Source organism: Phocoena phocoena, chromosome 15, assembly GCF_963924675.1.
Source record: "Phocoena phocoena chromosome 15, mPhoPho1.1, whole genome shotgun sequence".
NCBI classification, from domain to species: Eukaryota; Metazoa; Chordata; class Mammalia; order Artiodactyla; family Phocoenidae; genus Phocoena; species Phocoena phocoena.
In genome coordinates this window covers 16901991-16919069 of record NC_089233.1, presented here as the reverse complement: position 1 = coordinate 16919069, position 17079 = coordinate 16901991, and positions in this window count along the sequence as shown.

Sequence of the window (17079 nt, the reverse complement as noted above, 5' to 3'; positions counted from 1 at the left end):
GTTGTAGAGTCTAAAGGGCTTGTGCTTCCCCTGGGGGTCTCCCAGGGAGATTTGGGCTGTGTGAACCAACAGGAGAGGCTCCCCTGGCAGGATGAAGCTGCAGTCACCCGGGCTCCTTATCATGGCATGGTACGGCACGAAGGGTGGCAAAGAGGTGTGCCACACAGGATGCCAAGTGTCGGATATGACGAATGGGACTTCCCCATGCAGGCATCCCCACCCACCTGAGATCCTTAGCAGTATGATACCAAGGAGATACCACACCAGACACAAAGTTGTTGCAGTTATCAGGCAGGGGTGCCCTACAGAGGCTGCCAACCCAGAATCTCCAAGGTGGGGGGTGGGAACAGAAAGGTCAAGAATACTGACTTTGGGGTCAGGCGACCCTGGGGCTTCACCAGCTGTGGGCTTTGAACAAGTTATTGTACTAAACCTTTCTGAGTCTCAGTTCCATATCTATAAAAGGGAGGAGGAATATTGGGCTGTCGGAATGAGATCACACCTGCAAAAAGCACTTGGCACATAGTAGGTGCTCAATAAATGCTGGCCATCATTATTATTATTAACATCTAAACCAAGATCAGAGGATTAAATTCACACAGACCTTTTCAGGATCTCCTGTGCAAGGTGGGATTGCCCAACTATGAACGCTCCATCCCCACCTCTGCTCTAAAATAACCATGACCCCTGAAGCCCCGTCACACTGCAAAGCACAGGGTGCCCGGATGCCCAGGATGTGCAACAGTTAATTGCATGTTGATTACAAGAGCTCATCTGAATTCTGCCCAAGCTGAGAACTGCTCCAACAGCCCCCTGCTCGTGGAGTGGCAGGGCTTGCAGAATTCAAGGTTAACGGATTGCCTTACTCTAGTGGGTGAGCCTGTGCTCCCTAGCAGCTGCGGCTACTTTGCCTGGGGGTAGGTGAGAATAATTGTAGGCAACGTTCCTGGCAGGAACCCATATGAAGGATGGCCAAGGGTCTCCAGACTTGTTCATTAGATCCCTTTTCCGGCCCTAGGCAAGGCGTTCCCAGCTATTTTGAGGAGGACCTCCATTCAGTATTGAGGGTATTGGTTGAGAGGGAAAATACATCATGGCCAAACAGCTGAAAAGAATTCAGTGACACTTTTAAACGGCCGAGCAGTATTCATCAGAGGAGTATCTGTACACATTTGAAAACCAGTCCCTCAGATGTTGGCTCGAGACGGTGGTTCACGTGCGTGTGTGTAGCACTCAGGGACCTACAGGCTGGGAACCCTGTCCTGGGCATTCAAAGCCGGGAGAGCCCAAGTGACATATGTCTCAGGGACCACACTCTCTTAAGAAGTACCCAGAGGAAGCACAGAGCGGTTTGAAATTTCCATCTAAGACAGTCTTCCACTCTGAGTGCCCATTGGATGCTGAGCACCAGAGAGAAAAGAGCATGTACAGCATTAATAAGTACGTTGTAGAGTCGGCAGGTGTTAAGAGCCAAGGAGAACAATAAAGCAGGGAGGAGGATAGGAGTGAGGGTAGCAGATTGTGATGTTAAATCAGGACTTCAAGGAGATCTCACTGGGAAGTTGACATTGGAGCAAAGGCTTGAAGGAGGGCGGGAGCAAGCCATGGAGATATCCCAGGAAAGGAGGTTCCAGGAAGAGGGAGCAGCCAGTGCAAAGGCCCTGAGGCAGGGGATAACTGAGAAAGCAGTGTGGCTGGAGATGAGTGAGCAGGGAGAGTAGAGAGGTGATGGGGGGAGGGGACAGGTCATCGTGTGTGGAGTCAGTTACAAGGACTCCAGCATTTATTCTGAGTTGGGTGGGAGCCTGGGGAGGTTCTGAGTAGAGGAGAGACATATCTGACTTGGAGTATAACAGGACCACTCTAGATGCTGAATTAAGAAGGGGGAAACAGAGACCAGCAGGGGGCTAGTGAGTGAATCCGTGCAAGTAATGCCAGCGGCTCAGACCAGGGTGGTTGCAACGAGGTTCTGCATCTGTGTCAATCTTCAAAAGCAGATCCAGCAGGATCTGAGGTGGGATGTGTAAGACGCCTGTGAGGTGTTTGGCAGGAGCTCCTGCAAGGACAGAGCTTCCCTGTGCTGAGCCCGAGCAGGTGGGGGCGGGGCGCGGGGAAGCTCCAAAGTTCTGACTGATGTTGCCCTGGACCTTGTACTCGAAGTGAGGATAAGGACGAGGGGGTGGAGATTGTGCCACCAGAGGGCGCCACTGCATGTGTCTGCACACCCTTCCGGAACCGAATCCAAACTCGAGCAAGCCCCTTGGATAGGATACGTATTTTTATCCTCAAATAATGTTACAGTTGCCTTGGGTGTGGACAGGTGTTAAAGAAAAATTATCCATGACACTTGTTAAGACGGTAAGGCAGCCTTTATTCAGGGACCACTGCAAAAGGACCACTGCAAAAGGAGAGAGATTGGGCTGAACTCTGAACACAGCGACAAGAGGGGATTTATCGCCAAGGAGCAGGGGGGCGGTCGGTGGGCAGAGGAAACCTCAGGGCTGGGGGGATTCTGGCTAAAGCGACTTGACAGGATTCCTGCTGAAGGCGGCCCAGCAGGGTAAGCTGTCTGGAGTGGGGAATGAGGAACTTGATTGGGTTTCAAGGATGAGGGATTCTTGCTAAACTGAACCAGTAGGATTCTTGCTAAAACTGGAATAAGCCGGCCAAGGACAGAGCCTAAGGTCAGGGCCTAGTTGAGAAAAGGGCTCAGAGGAGCCCGACTAAGGTTTGGTCAAGGAGGGTCTTTGCCTGGGGTGGGGCTGAGGTGGGGAGGGAGCTTGTTTAGGAGGCCAGAAATGTGGGCCCAAGCCCCTGTCCCCTCCTCTTCAGACACTGTCAAAGGCCAAGGCCTCCTGTCTCCCAAGACTCCCGACCAGGGATTGAACCCCGGCCACCGCAGTGAAAGCACCGAGTCCTAACCACTGGACCAGGGAATGCCGCCAATGCCTCTGTTTAACCTGCTCAAGTACTGCCCTCTGCCGGCCCCAGGACAAAGTCTAGATGCCCCAGTTTGCCTTTCCAGTTCCTGTACGGCTGGCCCTGCCCACATCTCAGCCCCTCCCATGCCGCCGGCACCAAGACACTTTGCGCTTCCTGATAACCGTGGGCTGGGACAGTCCCGCAGGCCTCGCCCACCTCCCTCCCTCCCCCTCCCTCTGCCTGGATGCCCTGGCTGTGCTGATCCTGTGCGTCCTTCAAAGTGCTGGTCACACATCGCTCCACGCACGGCAGAGCCTTCCTTGTCTCTGTCCATCTCCGTCTGGCCCTTCGTCACCCCTCCTGTGCTGTGATGTCTGTGTTCATGCTTGTCTCCCCCACGGGCCTGGGGGTCCCGCAAGGTCACCTCCACCCGCAGCCTGCAGGCCAAGTCTGGCCCATGAGCATGTTTTGTTTGGCCTGGTTGGAATTGGCCTCCACAGGGTGCTAAATTTTCATGAGTTGCCAACATTCAATAATCATGATTTCCCATAAAAACCTAGACTTTCAGCTTCTCTGGCAAGATCAAGTTACCTGCCGACACCGGGCCTGCATTTTTGCCTGGCAACCATTGCCAAAGTTCCCCGTAAAGCGGATCACGAGGGACCACAGTCCCACTGGGCCTTTCCATCGTTAGGGACACCTGTGGGGAGCCCCTGGGGGCATTCAAATTTGAGAACCTGGAATCAAGGCCCCAAACATTTTTGATAACACCACGTAGCACGTCTGTGGTGCTAAAAGTCAGGGTGATGGTTAGTCTCGAGGTGGCATAGTGACTGAAAGGGGCCCCTGGGGGTAGGGCTTCTGGGGGCTGGTCACACAGGTGTGTGCGCTTCAGGAAAACTCATTGAGCCATACAGTTGCGAACTGTGCCCTTTTTTATATTCAACAAAATTTACCAGAAAAACTGTTGCTGTTAATAATCCAATTCATACTTTTCAGGAGCCATGAATATGCTTTGAAGGGACATGACCCAAATGCATCTCACTTTCTACTTGGAGTGAGCTGCTGCAAACACTCTCACCAGCTTCTGGACCTCCTAAGTCACTTCCTGTTTTCTTTTTCTTTTTTTAAAAAATTTATTTATTTGTTTTTATTTTTGGCTGTGTTGGGTCTTCGTTGCTGCACGCGGGCTTTCTGTAGTTGCAGCGAGCGGGGGCCACTCTTCGTAGCAGTACACGGGCTTCTCATTGTGGTGGCTTCTCTTGTTGCGGAGCATGGGCTCTAGGCACGCGGGCTTCAGTAGTTGTGGCACGTGGGCTCAGTAGTTGTGGCTCACGGGCTCTAGAGCACAGGCTCAGTGGTTGTGGCACATGGGCTTAGTTGCTCTGCAGCATGTGGGATCTTACCAGACCAGGGCTCGAACCCGTGTGCCCTGCATTAGCAGGCGGATTCTTAACCACTGCGCCATCAGGGAATCCCAGTCACCTCCTCTTTTCTAAGCCTTCAAAATAAAGCTTGGGAAACCAGAGCATCTCCGGCCTCCAGGCCCTCCCTATTATAGCAAGGGATTAGCCAATTTCCAATTACTGGTGAGGTTTTTTAAACATTAACTCCCAAGGTATCTAAGCCTAATACACACTTTACTCCCTGGTTCAGATGCCTCTCCAGGGCTTCAGTGAAAGCCGGCCTCGCGACGCTGGTGTGTTTGTGAGGCTGCCTGCTGCTTGGGGCCAGTGTTCCCAGGGGAGGAAGGGACCCTGGAGCTCTGTGCAATCAAAGAAGTCCCAGAGTGTGGGGTCTCCAGGGGAGGAAGGAGCCCACTTCATTAGCAAGTGATCAACTGGAGTTTTCTTTGAAACTGTCTTAACTCTTCCAACAACTATTCAAGAAGAATTTAACAGGCCCTGGCTCTGTGCTAGGCTTTCAACGAACAAGACCAACCAGGTCCATACCTTCATGGGGCTATGTTCTAGAAGAGGAGACAGCAATGAGCAAGGAAACCGCTCATACATTCAATAATTGCAGATGGTAAAACAGGATGCAAGTGACAGCAACCAGGGGCCTCACTGAGGAGGGACGGTTGAGCTGGGATGTGTTAGCAGATGTCCCGGATCGAGGGTGGAAGGTCTGAATTTGAATCCTGGCTCTGCCACATCTGGGCCACCCCTACCTCTCAGAGCCTCAGCTTTCTCATCTGTAAGTGGGGAGGAGGAGGGGGCATCAACACATGCTGAGCGTCCTCACCACAGGGGGAGACTTCCATCCCCTGTCACTCTCAACCCTCACAAGGCTAGTTGCCTCCATTTGACAGATGAGGAAACTGAGGCATGGAGAGAGAAGACGCTTGGAGTGCAGGGGGTTGGGGAGAGCTCCTATCCCACGGCCTTGAACATCAACCCAGGAGCTAAGGTCTTACCCCATCAGTGATGAGGATCCAGTGATGACTGTGGAACCTAGAGCATGACACGCCCACGGCTGTGTTTCTGGAAGGTTGCACAGGGGGCTGGCAGGGTGGGTGGCTGGGAGGTAAGGAGTCCTGGAGGTGTGTCAGGAGGCTCATGCTGTGGTCCACACCTGCTCTGGTGATGAGACGGAAGCCTGGGCTTTTTATCTGGCCGTATTCACAGAGAACAAACAGGCTAGGGCACACATGCACCGCCGGACGTCTGCTCAAAAATGTGCTCAGAGGGCTTCCCTGGTGGCGCAGTGGTTGAGAGTCCGCCTGCCGATGCAGGGGACGCGGGTTCGTGCCCCGATCCGGGAAGATCCCACATGCCGCGGAGCGGCTGGGCCCGTGAGCCATGGCCACTGAGCCTGCGCGTCCGGAGCCTGTGCTCCGCAACGGGAGAGGCTGCAACAGTGAGAGGCCCGCGTAACGAAAAAAAAAAAAAAGTGCTCAGAAACCACAGCCATAGGGTGACCAACATATCAACCTCAGCTCCGACATCCGGGGCAGGACGGAAGTGAGCCAGTCCTGGAGAGAAGTGGGAGGAGGACAGGAGGGCCTCACACTGGTCCCCACCATCAGCAGTGATGTCCTCTGGATGACAGGCCAGGGAAGATCTCAGGGGGATGGAGCGTGAATGAATCACGAGAAAGAGTGTGGGAACATTTATTTAGGACCGAGGGCACGTCGGGCACTTTGGCCAAAGGGATGTAATTGAACCCTTATGGAATTCTTAATCTCAGGGCATTAAGAATTAAGCAGGGCAGGGGCCGGAGTCCAGGGCCTGGCTGTCTGTCATCTATCTTCATGTTAGTCAAGTGTCCAGGTGAAAGCCCCATAGCCCACTGACTCCCCTCCTTGTTTCCAGCACTCAGTGGGATTTTTCTCAGTCCTCAGGGGCTGTAGCTGGTTTGTTTTACTCCAGTCTTGAGAGGGGACAGTGAGGAAGGCTGGGGAGAAAACAGACATTCTAAGGTATCTCCTGAAGCCAGCCCTTCTTGGGCTGTCTTTCTGAGTCCGTTTTTCCCCCAAGCTGTTTTTTGCTTCCCTCTTCTGCCCCCTAGAGGCTGAGAATGGGGCAGCAGGCTCTGCTTCCCTGGACCCCGAAGAAAGCCCCCTCTCTCCCCATCCACCCTCCACCAAGAAGCTAAAATTGCCTCCACAGCGACCTGAGGGACACCTGGGACTCTATTAGGTGATTGAGAGCAGAGGTCTCCAAGTGGGCATAAAAGTTTATAAATTACAAATATATTACCAGCAGTATAAAGCATATATAAAAACTAAAAGAATTTAAAGGAGGACATAAAGATTAAATAAACACGGCTTTTAAATGTTTTTATTTTATTTAGTAACAGTGTAATAGACCTTTTGGCCTTCCTTTAAACATTCTTTATAACATATTTTTACAGCTAGCAATGCAACTGCATACGCTTTCTTCAATTTTTTGAAAAACATGGGTTAACACTCCGTGCTGTCGTGATTCAGGAGTCTGGTTCTGTGTAGAGTTACTTCCATACTTGATTTGGCTGTTAGAGCTGAAAAGACCGCTTTCATTTGGATTTATACAAATATGTCTAAATCCAAATGAAAGAAGCACCTCATGGGCTGTGCTTCCTTTTTTTTTTTTTTTTTTTTTTTTTTTGTGTTACGCGGGCCTCTCACTGTTGCAGCCTCTCCCGTTGTGGAGCACAGGCTCTGGACGTGGCTCATGGGCCCAGCCATTCCGCGGCATGTAGGATCTTCCCAGACCGGGACACGAACCCGTATCCCCTGCATCGGCAGGCGGACTCTCAACCACTGCGCCACCAGGGAAGCCCTGGGCTGTGCTTTCTAAACACCAATATTCATATTTTAGTCCCATTCTCAAAATAGGGAACAGTTTTTGGTGAAATCTGGCTCACCTACATTCATCTTTCTAGATATCCATCACTAAGTCCGGCAAACAAATCGGAAGACAAATGGATTCAAAACCCCCTGAAAGTTTTCTTTTTGGAAGCTTTTTGAAATTGGTTGGAATCTTCCGTTTTCAAGTTCTTGAAGTGTGCAGGCTTGGAGAGTTTCTAAGGGAAACATACTTTCCTTGCTTTTTGGCAATACAAGCTCATAACAATGGAAACATTTCCAAACATCTGCTTTCAAAATGCTCTTTCCAAAGATGTAAAAATGCAGTTACATTCTCTCCCATTGTTTAAAAGTTACCTTCCTCTTAGAAGAACAGATTAGGTGCTTTGTTTTCAGGGGGGCAAATAGTCGACAGTCACGTATCACCCCAGAAGAGGTCAGCGAATGTGGGCGCTTGTCTTTAAATACATGAGCCTCATCTCCAGACTCAGCAGCTGTTTGAAGTCATACTCAGGGTCCCTCCCCATCTCGTAACAAAGTATCACTGAAGAGTCTTCTATGCAAAGGTCTTGTTCTTAGTAGTAATAATATAAATCATAAATACGGTGATTGATAGAGAATAGGGACTCTGTGTCAGGCACTTTGTAAGCGGGCTCAGACGGATTAACTTACTATATCCACGAACAGCCCTGTGAGGCAGGTCCGATTCTAGACCTTTTTGACAGATGGAGAAACTATGGCACGGACGTGGCAAAACCATGAGAAGCCAACTGGACAGCATGTTTAGGACATCGTTGTTGTGACTGTGACAGATGATACTGGCAAAGGGGAGACTGTTGATGGGGCCAGTGTGAGAACATGGGGACCCTCAGACTTGGGAACCAGAGCTTCCCCCACCACCCAGGAGACACCATAAGCTTCTAGCGGATTTGAGTCCAGGCCTGTGGTTTCGGCACAGCCTCAAGGGACACCCACACTCTGATGGGAGGCGAAGGACACAGAACTCACTGAAAATGGGTGAATCTTGCCTGTGCTCGCACTGCCTTATCTTCCTCGGGTTTCTGATCGAGACATATATTCTGGAGCCTCTTACCTTTACCACACAATCTGTTAAACAGTAGAGATGCTCACACACACACACACACACACACACACACACACACACACACATACACAACTGCCTGACACTCCTTTTACTGGTTTAGTCTCCCAAGTAAAGCAAAGAGAAAGACGATTTATTGAACATAAGTGCCATATGGTGTACCCAGACCTTTATACGCATGACCTCATTTTTTCCTTGCAATAGCCCTATGAGTCAGGGGCCCTTGTATCCGCATTTTAAAGATGAGAAAACTGAGGCTGAAAGAGGAGTTGACCTGCCCAAGGTCAATGGCAGAGCTAGAGTTCAACCCCAGGTATGTGACTCCCGTTCCTGTGGCCCAGGATACTTTGACCTGGCAGCCATCACTTCTGGAAGTTCCACCTGGCAACTCTGTGAGTGGTCAACTCTGTTCTGTGTGTTGGGAGGGGGTTTTGTTTAGTTGTTTGTTTTTTGGTTTTCCTAATGGAATAAATTTGACATGTAACATTGTGTAGAGTTTTTGAGCAGAAAAGAATTCTACTGAGTTAGAAGAGGGTTTCGTTAAAACAGGTGAAGGCAGTGAAGCATGGAGAAACAGAAGTAGGAAGAATGGGATGTATTCCATTCCTGTCTCCCCAGGAGTGAGGAAAACCAAACACTGGGTTCAACCCAGTGCAAGGGAGAAAGCTCCCTCATTGGGGTAAGTTTATCATGAAGAGAAAATCTACCGCCTGACCAACACCCATGAGGGGAGGCTTCCCCAGGAAGGGACTTGGCTGGGGTTTGTGAGCCAAGGGTGGGCACACAGGGGGTGGATTTAGGCTGTTGAGATGAATAAATGAGGTAGATCCCATCCTTGGCCCCCATTCTTTACCCATCCTGTATCTGTACCCTTTGCCATTTTATACTGTCCTTCCACAGTGGGCGGGGCCTGCTTCCCTGCCTCTTGACTTTGGACACGGCTTTGCCAAGAGCATGAGGTCAAGATGTTGGTGGCTTGGTCCTCAGTCTAGGCCTCATGAGATCTTGCAAGTTCCCACTTGTACTTCTGTCGTCGCTGTGATCAGAACACACCTGGGCTAGGCTGCTGGCCCCAGGAAGGGGACCTTGACTGACAGCCCCTCCTGATTCCCAGATACGTGACCAAGCCAGCCAAGACCAACAGACCTCCCTCGCCAAGTCCAACCTGCCTGGATTCCTGACCTCACATTCTCACACCACGCCAGCTCTTTCTTAGATGATGGGGAAGTTTCTCTTTCCCAGAAGCCCCAGCAGATGGCTCTTGACGTCTCACTGTAGACAGAGAGAATGGGATCCTCCGACTGGCTTAAGACAGTCAGGACCCACCCCTGGAGCTGCCGGCTGGGGTCAGTCCCTGCCCAAACATCATGGAGGAGACAGAGAGAGGTGGCTACAAAAATTATCTATTGCTGTGTTAACAACTCGCAAAACTTAGCAACAATTACTGTTTCTCATGATCCTGTGGGTTGGAATCTAGGCAACTATACTTCTCTCTCCTGGTACCATTCGTGGGCTGCAGTCTTCTGATGGCTCGACTAGGCCATAGGATCGATGAGGAGCTCACTTGTACACCTGGAAGCTGGTACTATGCTCGGTGGGGTGCCTTAGTTCATCACGTGAGCCCCCCCCCCTCCAGTCAGCTAGACGGGGCTCCTGTTTTGCGTGTGTCTTGGAGGTCTTAGAAGGCACAGGTGGAAGCCACAAGGCCTCCTAAGCTCTGCCCTAGGCACACACATGGAGTCACTTCCCGGCATTGGTCTAAGCATTTCTGCCCAGATCTAAAGGGAGAGGGAGTATTGCAAAGGGCTGGTAGGTCTGCAAACAATCCCCACAGGTGATTAGGGCAGATACAAGAGAACAGATTCTGGATGGCCAAAATGGCCAATGACCACCACGAGAGGGCAGAGGGAAGCAATGGCAGAGAGGCCTTCCCAGGCAGTGGGCGGATCTTTCTGCCCACGGGTGCCCTGGCAACTCAGCAGGCGATGCCCCTAGAGACAGTGCTCATGTCAAACACAGGAATGTTCCTGGGACCTACGCCCAGGGATAATCTTTGAGATCAGGACGGTAGCGGCTGGGATTACATGTCTCCCTCACTAAATTGAGTCATGAAACTTTTATTAAGGGATCTAGTTTGTCAACGTCAAGAAAACAAGGCAATTCTGGGCAGACCCATTAAAAGCAAATCCTTCTCCACTATCGCCATCGCCGGTCCTGGAGGAATTGTGAAATGACAGGGTGAAGAGGCGGGTCGGGGGTGGCAGAAGGGGCTGTCTAATCTGCTAATTGCATGCAAAGCGCTTTCCCAGGCCCCTAAGGATGCAGGCACAGCAGCCACGTCCAATTTCCCAAGGTTTCTTCGCAGAAAACTGCCTCCTTCACAGACACGAGTGACAGCTGCTCCCATCAGACACGGGAGTGTGTACCCAGCCACTTCTCCATCAACCAAGAAGGAGGGTCAAGTGTGGCTATGTCATTTCCGGAACCTGAACACCCCCCTCCTGCCCCCTCTGACTTAAGGCATCAGGGACCCAGACCTCCTAGCTGAAGAGACCCTCTGGGCCCCCTGGACCACTCTGCTCAGGGAATGGGGCCACACAAAGCCCCCACTTGGAAGACTATGATGTCACCCACATCCAGATTGGCCATCTCGTAGATATGTGTTGCTGGTCAAGCAACTTAGCCCCTCTGAACGTAAGATGGGTACGACAGTGTCCACTTAACCTATGGAAAACTCCTGTTATGACTTTTTTTTTTTTAATGTGAGCCAAGATTTTAAATCGGGAGATCGAATACAAATAATTGGATTCTCCAGCTTCTTAGGGACGATCTAAAAGTCTGCCAGCACTGGGCCTGCATTCCCAGCTGGCAGAACTGGCTGGAACTGAGTAACTGTTTTAGATAGGATACAGTCTCTCCACTTTGCCACAGTCCCCACCACTCCCTATTGTCTTACATCAGAGCTACTTTGCTCATTCCTATCCCTGACCTAATCCCAGCAGGCACTGGAGTTTGCCACCACTGGGTTAGAATTTTAGTTCCACTGTCCTCAGAGCTCTACCAGATCGTTATCCCAGGATCCACTGTCACTAAACCAACAACTCAACATCTGATCTTTGTAGGGAGCCGTCACTGCCTCCTTCTGCATCCTCCATTGCTCCAGCCACCAGGGGACTTGGAAACCACCTCCTTAGCCAGGCATCTGAGTGACCGGATCAGCCTTCAAACGTCCTTGTTCCTCCCTGTGGCTGAAGATCCTGGGGTGAGGCCTCTGCTTTCAGCAGTTTGCAGGGCCCCAGAATCCAAGTCTGTTTTAATCCTCCAGGCGCTTAGTCTGCAAATGGTTTCATCTTGGTCTCTGGGCTACTTGACTGGAGCATCCAGCTGCCGTCTCTGATGTTTCAATCCTTCAACAAATCCCCATCGAGCCTCTGTTACAGGAAGCAGCAGACCGAGGCGCATGGGCCAAATCCAGCCCTCCACCTGCTGCATTCTGCCCACAAGCTAAGAACAGTTTTTACATTTTTTAATGGTCGAAACAAAATCAAAATAAGAATCATATTTTGTGACACATGAAAATTATATGAAATTCAAATTTCAGTGTCCGCAAATAATGTTTGATTGGAAAGTAGCCATGCCCTTTCATTTCCGTGTTATCTGTGGCTGCCTGCAAGCTCCAGGGCAGTGTTGGGTTGTCGCAACAGAGACGTACGGCCCACAGCCCACAGAGCTTCAAATGTTTGCTCTCTGGCCCTTCCCAGAGAAAGCCTGCTGCCCCCTGCTCTGCTACATTCCAGGCCCTGTTCTGGGTATTGGCGCTACAGAACTATTTCCGCTGCCTGGTGCTGCATAACAAAGTACCACAAATTGAGTGACTTAAAACAACAGAAACGTATTCTCTCTGAACTCAAGGTGTCGGCAGGGCCATGCTCCCTCCGGGGGCTCCAGGGGAGGACCCTTCCTTGCCTCTTCCAGTTTCTGGCATCTCCCGACATTCCTTGTGGCTGCATCCCTCCAATCTCTGCATCCCACCTTCGCCTCTGGGTACATCTTTTGGAGACACTCATCATTGGATTTAGGGCCCACCGGATAATCCAGGGTGGTCTCATCTCTAGATCCTTAAGTATATCTGCAAAGACCCTTTTTAAAAATAAGGTTGCATTGGGCTTCCCTGGTGGCGCAGTGGTTGAGAGTCTGCCTGCCGATGCAGGGGACGCGGGTTCGTGCCCCGGTCCGGGAAGATCCCACATGCCGTGGAGCGGCTGGGCCCGTGAGCCAGGGCTGCTGAGCCTGCGCGTCCGAAGCCTGTGCTCCGCAACGGGAGAGGCTACAACGGTGAGAGGCCTGCGTACCACAAAAAATAAAAAATAAGGTCGCATTTACAGGTTCTGGGACGTGGGCATATCTTTGGCTGGAAGGGGTCATCATTCAACCACTACAAGTGGTTTATTGCCTTCTAAAATCTTCCATTCTTTTGAAGGGAGACTAATGATAACCACTTACCCCCACCTCCCCAAAAGAAAGACCCTAACAGGTCAGGTGTTGATGAGAGCTGTAGGTGAACTCCAGGGAGGTGAAGCAGATGGTGAGGAGGCTGTTTACATACCCTGGAGCAGAGACCACAGCGAAGTGAGCCTTGCAGACCTGTCGCGGGGTGGGGGGTGGGGGGGCGGCGGGGTAGGGTACGGGGGTGCGGGCTCGGTGGACAACAGTGCAGAGACCGAAAGAGAAGGAATGTGAGAGGAGCAGCAAGGGGTCACTGTGTGTCCGGAGGGAAGAGGGCAAGACCGGAGGGAAGAGGGCAAGACCGGAAGAATGGTCACCATCTCTGGCTGAAGTACCACTGGTCAAGGGGCTACTAAGTTCCAGGTCCTTCACCACATAGTAAGAAGGACTCCTTCCTACCACAGTTCTTGCTACGTACCTGCAATTAACGCACACACGCTCGGTAAACTCCCTCACAGCCCTAACTTGGAGCTGTCTTGATCATCAGCCTTCCCTCAATTATTTTGATGAGTAAACCGAGGTAGGTGACTCACGCGAGGTCACTTAGCCCGGAGGCTGCAGAGCTGGGATCCAGGGTGATCAATCTTTCACAGCCCATCCGTGGAACCTTTCTTTTTCTTCTTCTTTTTTTTTTTTATTAATTTATTTTTGGCTGCGTTGGGTCTTCGTTGCTGCGAGTGGGCTTTCTCTAGTTGCGGCGAGTGGGGACTACTCTTCATTTCAGTGCATGGGCTTCTCATTGGCTTCTCGTTGAGGAGCACGGGCTCTAGGTGCTCGGGTTTCAGTAGTTGTGGCACTCGGGCTCAGTAGTTGTGGCTCACAGGCTTAGTTGCTCTGCGGCATGGGGGATCTTCCTGGGCCAGGGCTCGAACCCGTGTCCCCTGCACTGGCAGGCGGATTCTTAACCAGTGAGCCACAGTTCTTGCGGGGTCTTTCTTAAAACAGAAGGAAAGGGAAGGATGCTGGGTTTAACAGAGTTAAGCCTCGACCAGACTGCAGAACAAACTTTTCTCCAACAGCAGGAGACTCTGGAGGTGCTTGGGAGGAGGTGGCTGGTCCTCCTGCTTTGACTTTCAAGGAGGTCAATTATCACAGAAAACAGTCTTCACAGTCAGAGCTCCAGGGCAAGCACGCATGCGTCATGTGCGGTCTTGACAGGCCGGCCTGCGCCAGAGATTGCTGAGCTGGTGCGGTGTCTGCTGTCGTCCGTGTGGAACCCAGGAGCTTTTAGGGGCCCGAGTTTGGGGTGGGGGTCATGGAAGCCTCAGCAAGGACTGCTGAAAGGAAGGACTGAGACTCCCCTCACCCCACCACCTGCCAAACAAGGCAGCTGGGGCAGGACATCAGCTCCCACCTGGGTAGTGCTGGGGCTTGGGGAGTAGTACTTTGTACTATTGTTGATTTTCAATTATTGTTTAAAATTCATATTAAAATTAACATGTCCAGGTTTGGATAATCAAATAGTATCTCATAATACTCTGCCCACTCGCTCTCTAAATTCCAGCCACACTGGCCTCCCTTCTGTTCTCTAGCACATCCAGCTGATTCCTGCCCCAGGGCCTTTGCACTACTATTCCTCCTTCCTGAAGACCGCGATTGGGTCCCATTGGGTCTCAGCTCCAGGTCTTGAGGCCCCCGGCCGTTCATCCTGACGTGCAGGCGTCCCATCCCTAGCACGGTCTCCTTCCCACGTTTAGTCATTTACGACTGTTGTTCGTTTATGGTCTGTTCTGTCTTCTCCACTGGAACACCAGCTACATGAGGGCGGGACCAGGCCTGCCACTCACTGTTGAGTCCCGTGGGCCTAGAACAGAGCCCGGCATGTAGCAGATTCTCCCTGAATGTTTGTCAAAGAAAGAAGCGAAGAAGCAAGTGGGGGCCGGGGGGGAATGGAAGAGGCAGACACAGCCACAGGCACCTTGCCCACCTCTTTTCTCAGTCTGCCTCTGGCGAATGGAACCCAACCCTCACCCGCAAACCTGACCCAAGTATAGCAGCTGCCCTTCTGGAGGAGCAATGGGGGCAAGTAGAGAGGAGCCCTAAAGAGATTCTTCTAGAAGTCCATCTCAGCCCAGACTCAATGAGGTGGCCAGAGAGGGATGCTGGCTTCAACCACCCAGTTGAGATTCTTTTCCGTGGCATGACTAATAGCATGGGCTCCTTTGTCAGACACGTGTGTTGGGATCTGGGACCCATCACTTACAACCTTGTGCAGGACATTTACCATACTGACCTCCATTTCCTCATCTGTAAAGCGGCGGCAGTCTCACTGATGCTGCAGACGTTAATTCAGATAATATGCAGGTAACAGGCCACCCAATGAGACTTTTTTTCCTGTTTTGTCCGTGCTTAGCAGCTAAGGTCTGAAGCCGAGGACCAAAGCTGCCAAGGATCCCACGTTCTAAATAGAAGGAGGCTCTGTGAGAATTGTATAGACAGACAGGGGATGCCTTTAAGGAAAGGCATCTTGTTTGTCAGCTGGATGCTGGTAGAGGTAGAGGCTCCACAGGCCCACAATGGCGCCCCTACAGGAGAGAAGCATGGGCAGAGAGCTTCCTCGGGGCCCACGGAGGTGTGTAATGCATCTTTATGTTCAGCCCTTCTCCTGCATTGTGGGGTAGAAGGTGGGGATGCGTAGCAGTTAACTAAAGGCCAAGACGACACTGTGTAACAAAGAGCCACAAAACCTCAGTGGCATCAACAGCACACACGTATTTAGCTCAGGAATCTGCAGTGACTGGGGTTGGATGATCTGGAATGAGCTGGCTAGGACAGCTCTGCCGATCTCCTTTGGGCCTACTCACATGTCCAGGGGCTAGCTGGGGTCAGCTGGTCTCACCTGGGTCATCTGGGCAGCTCCACGATCTCAGCTGAACTCACTCTCACGTCAGAGGGTTGGCTGGGGTCTGCTCATCTCAGCTCGGCCTGCTCGCCTGTCTTGGGGTGGCCTCGGCTCCTCCCCGGGTGTCCTTCGTCCTCCTCTTGGGATCAGGAGGGTGGTCCAGGCCTACTCTTTTCATGACAATAGTAGAGGTCCAAGGAAGTGAGCACGAGGCCTCTGAAGGTCTAGGTCAGAACTGACATGCTGTCACTTTTTTTGCCAGAATTTGGCCTCTGTTCACCAGTGCCGGATAGAAACGCGGAGACAGAGTTTTGGGTGAAGGAGGAAAGAATAGCTTCATTGCTTTGCCAGGCAAAGGGGGCCACAGCAGGCTACTACCCTCAAAACTGTGCGCCCCACCCCGGGGCGGGTAGTGAGGAGTCTTATAGTGTTCAAGGAGCAGGGCGTGGTCAGCTCGTGGACATGCTTCTGATTGGTTGGTGGTGAGGTAATCGGAAGTCAGCATCATCAACCTTCTGGTTCCTACTAGTCTGGGGTCTACGCACTTGTGGGCAGTGTACAGTTAACTTCTCCCACCTGGTGGGGTTTTCAGTATCTGCAAAACAGCTCAAAGGACGTGGCTCAGAATATTATCTATAGTCCTTGAGGAGGAACTAAAGGTCCTTGACTTTGATTAATGGCTAAAGTATTATTATATTGTCTTGCTCGACTGTTTTCCTTTCTTTCTGCATTTTCTCACTTCTCTGATTAAATTTATTCTTTGACTAAAGTTTTTCTACAGACAAAAGACAGGCAGAGGACATGGGTAGGGGTCTACTCTAGGAAGGCCTCATAGGTCCTGCTTGGTTACACTTTTACTTTACCTTACTGGCCAAGGAAAGTCCATGGCCAAACCCAAGTTACACTCCTCTGTAGTGGGAGGAGCTGGAAGCCACAGACAAAGGGCAGGCATAGGAGGGGTGAAGAACTGGGGCCGATAGGGCTCCACTGCACAGGGCTTGGCTCCTGGAGTTTGGGGGTGCACTTGGGAACCTGGCGTTGGTGGCATTTCTGGCCCAGAGACTTCTGAAGGTGAGAGGCCCCCTGTAGGGACCCTGGCCCACAGATGATCTCCACTTGAAGGGCCTGTGGTGGTGTGCACCTGGGGAGACCAGGGGAAATCGCATTTCTTCTCTGTGGCCCTCAGAAGGGTAGGAAAGGACTCTTTTTATCCCCAGTAGAGATTAGAGGAGGAAAGGAGGTCTCAGGACCACTCCTGGGACCACAGAACTGAGACATGGTGTGGACTCCCAGCCTGAGTCCATGGTGGGGATTGAACCATGGTGGGGTCCAGGTGAGGCTGGCTTCTGCTCCGTGACGTGTGTGGAACCCCTCTGCAGGCAGTTTGCAGGGTCGAGGGGAGGGGAGGAGCTCTGAGGT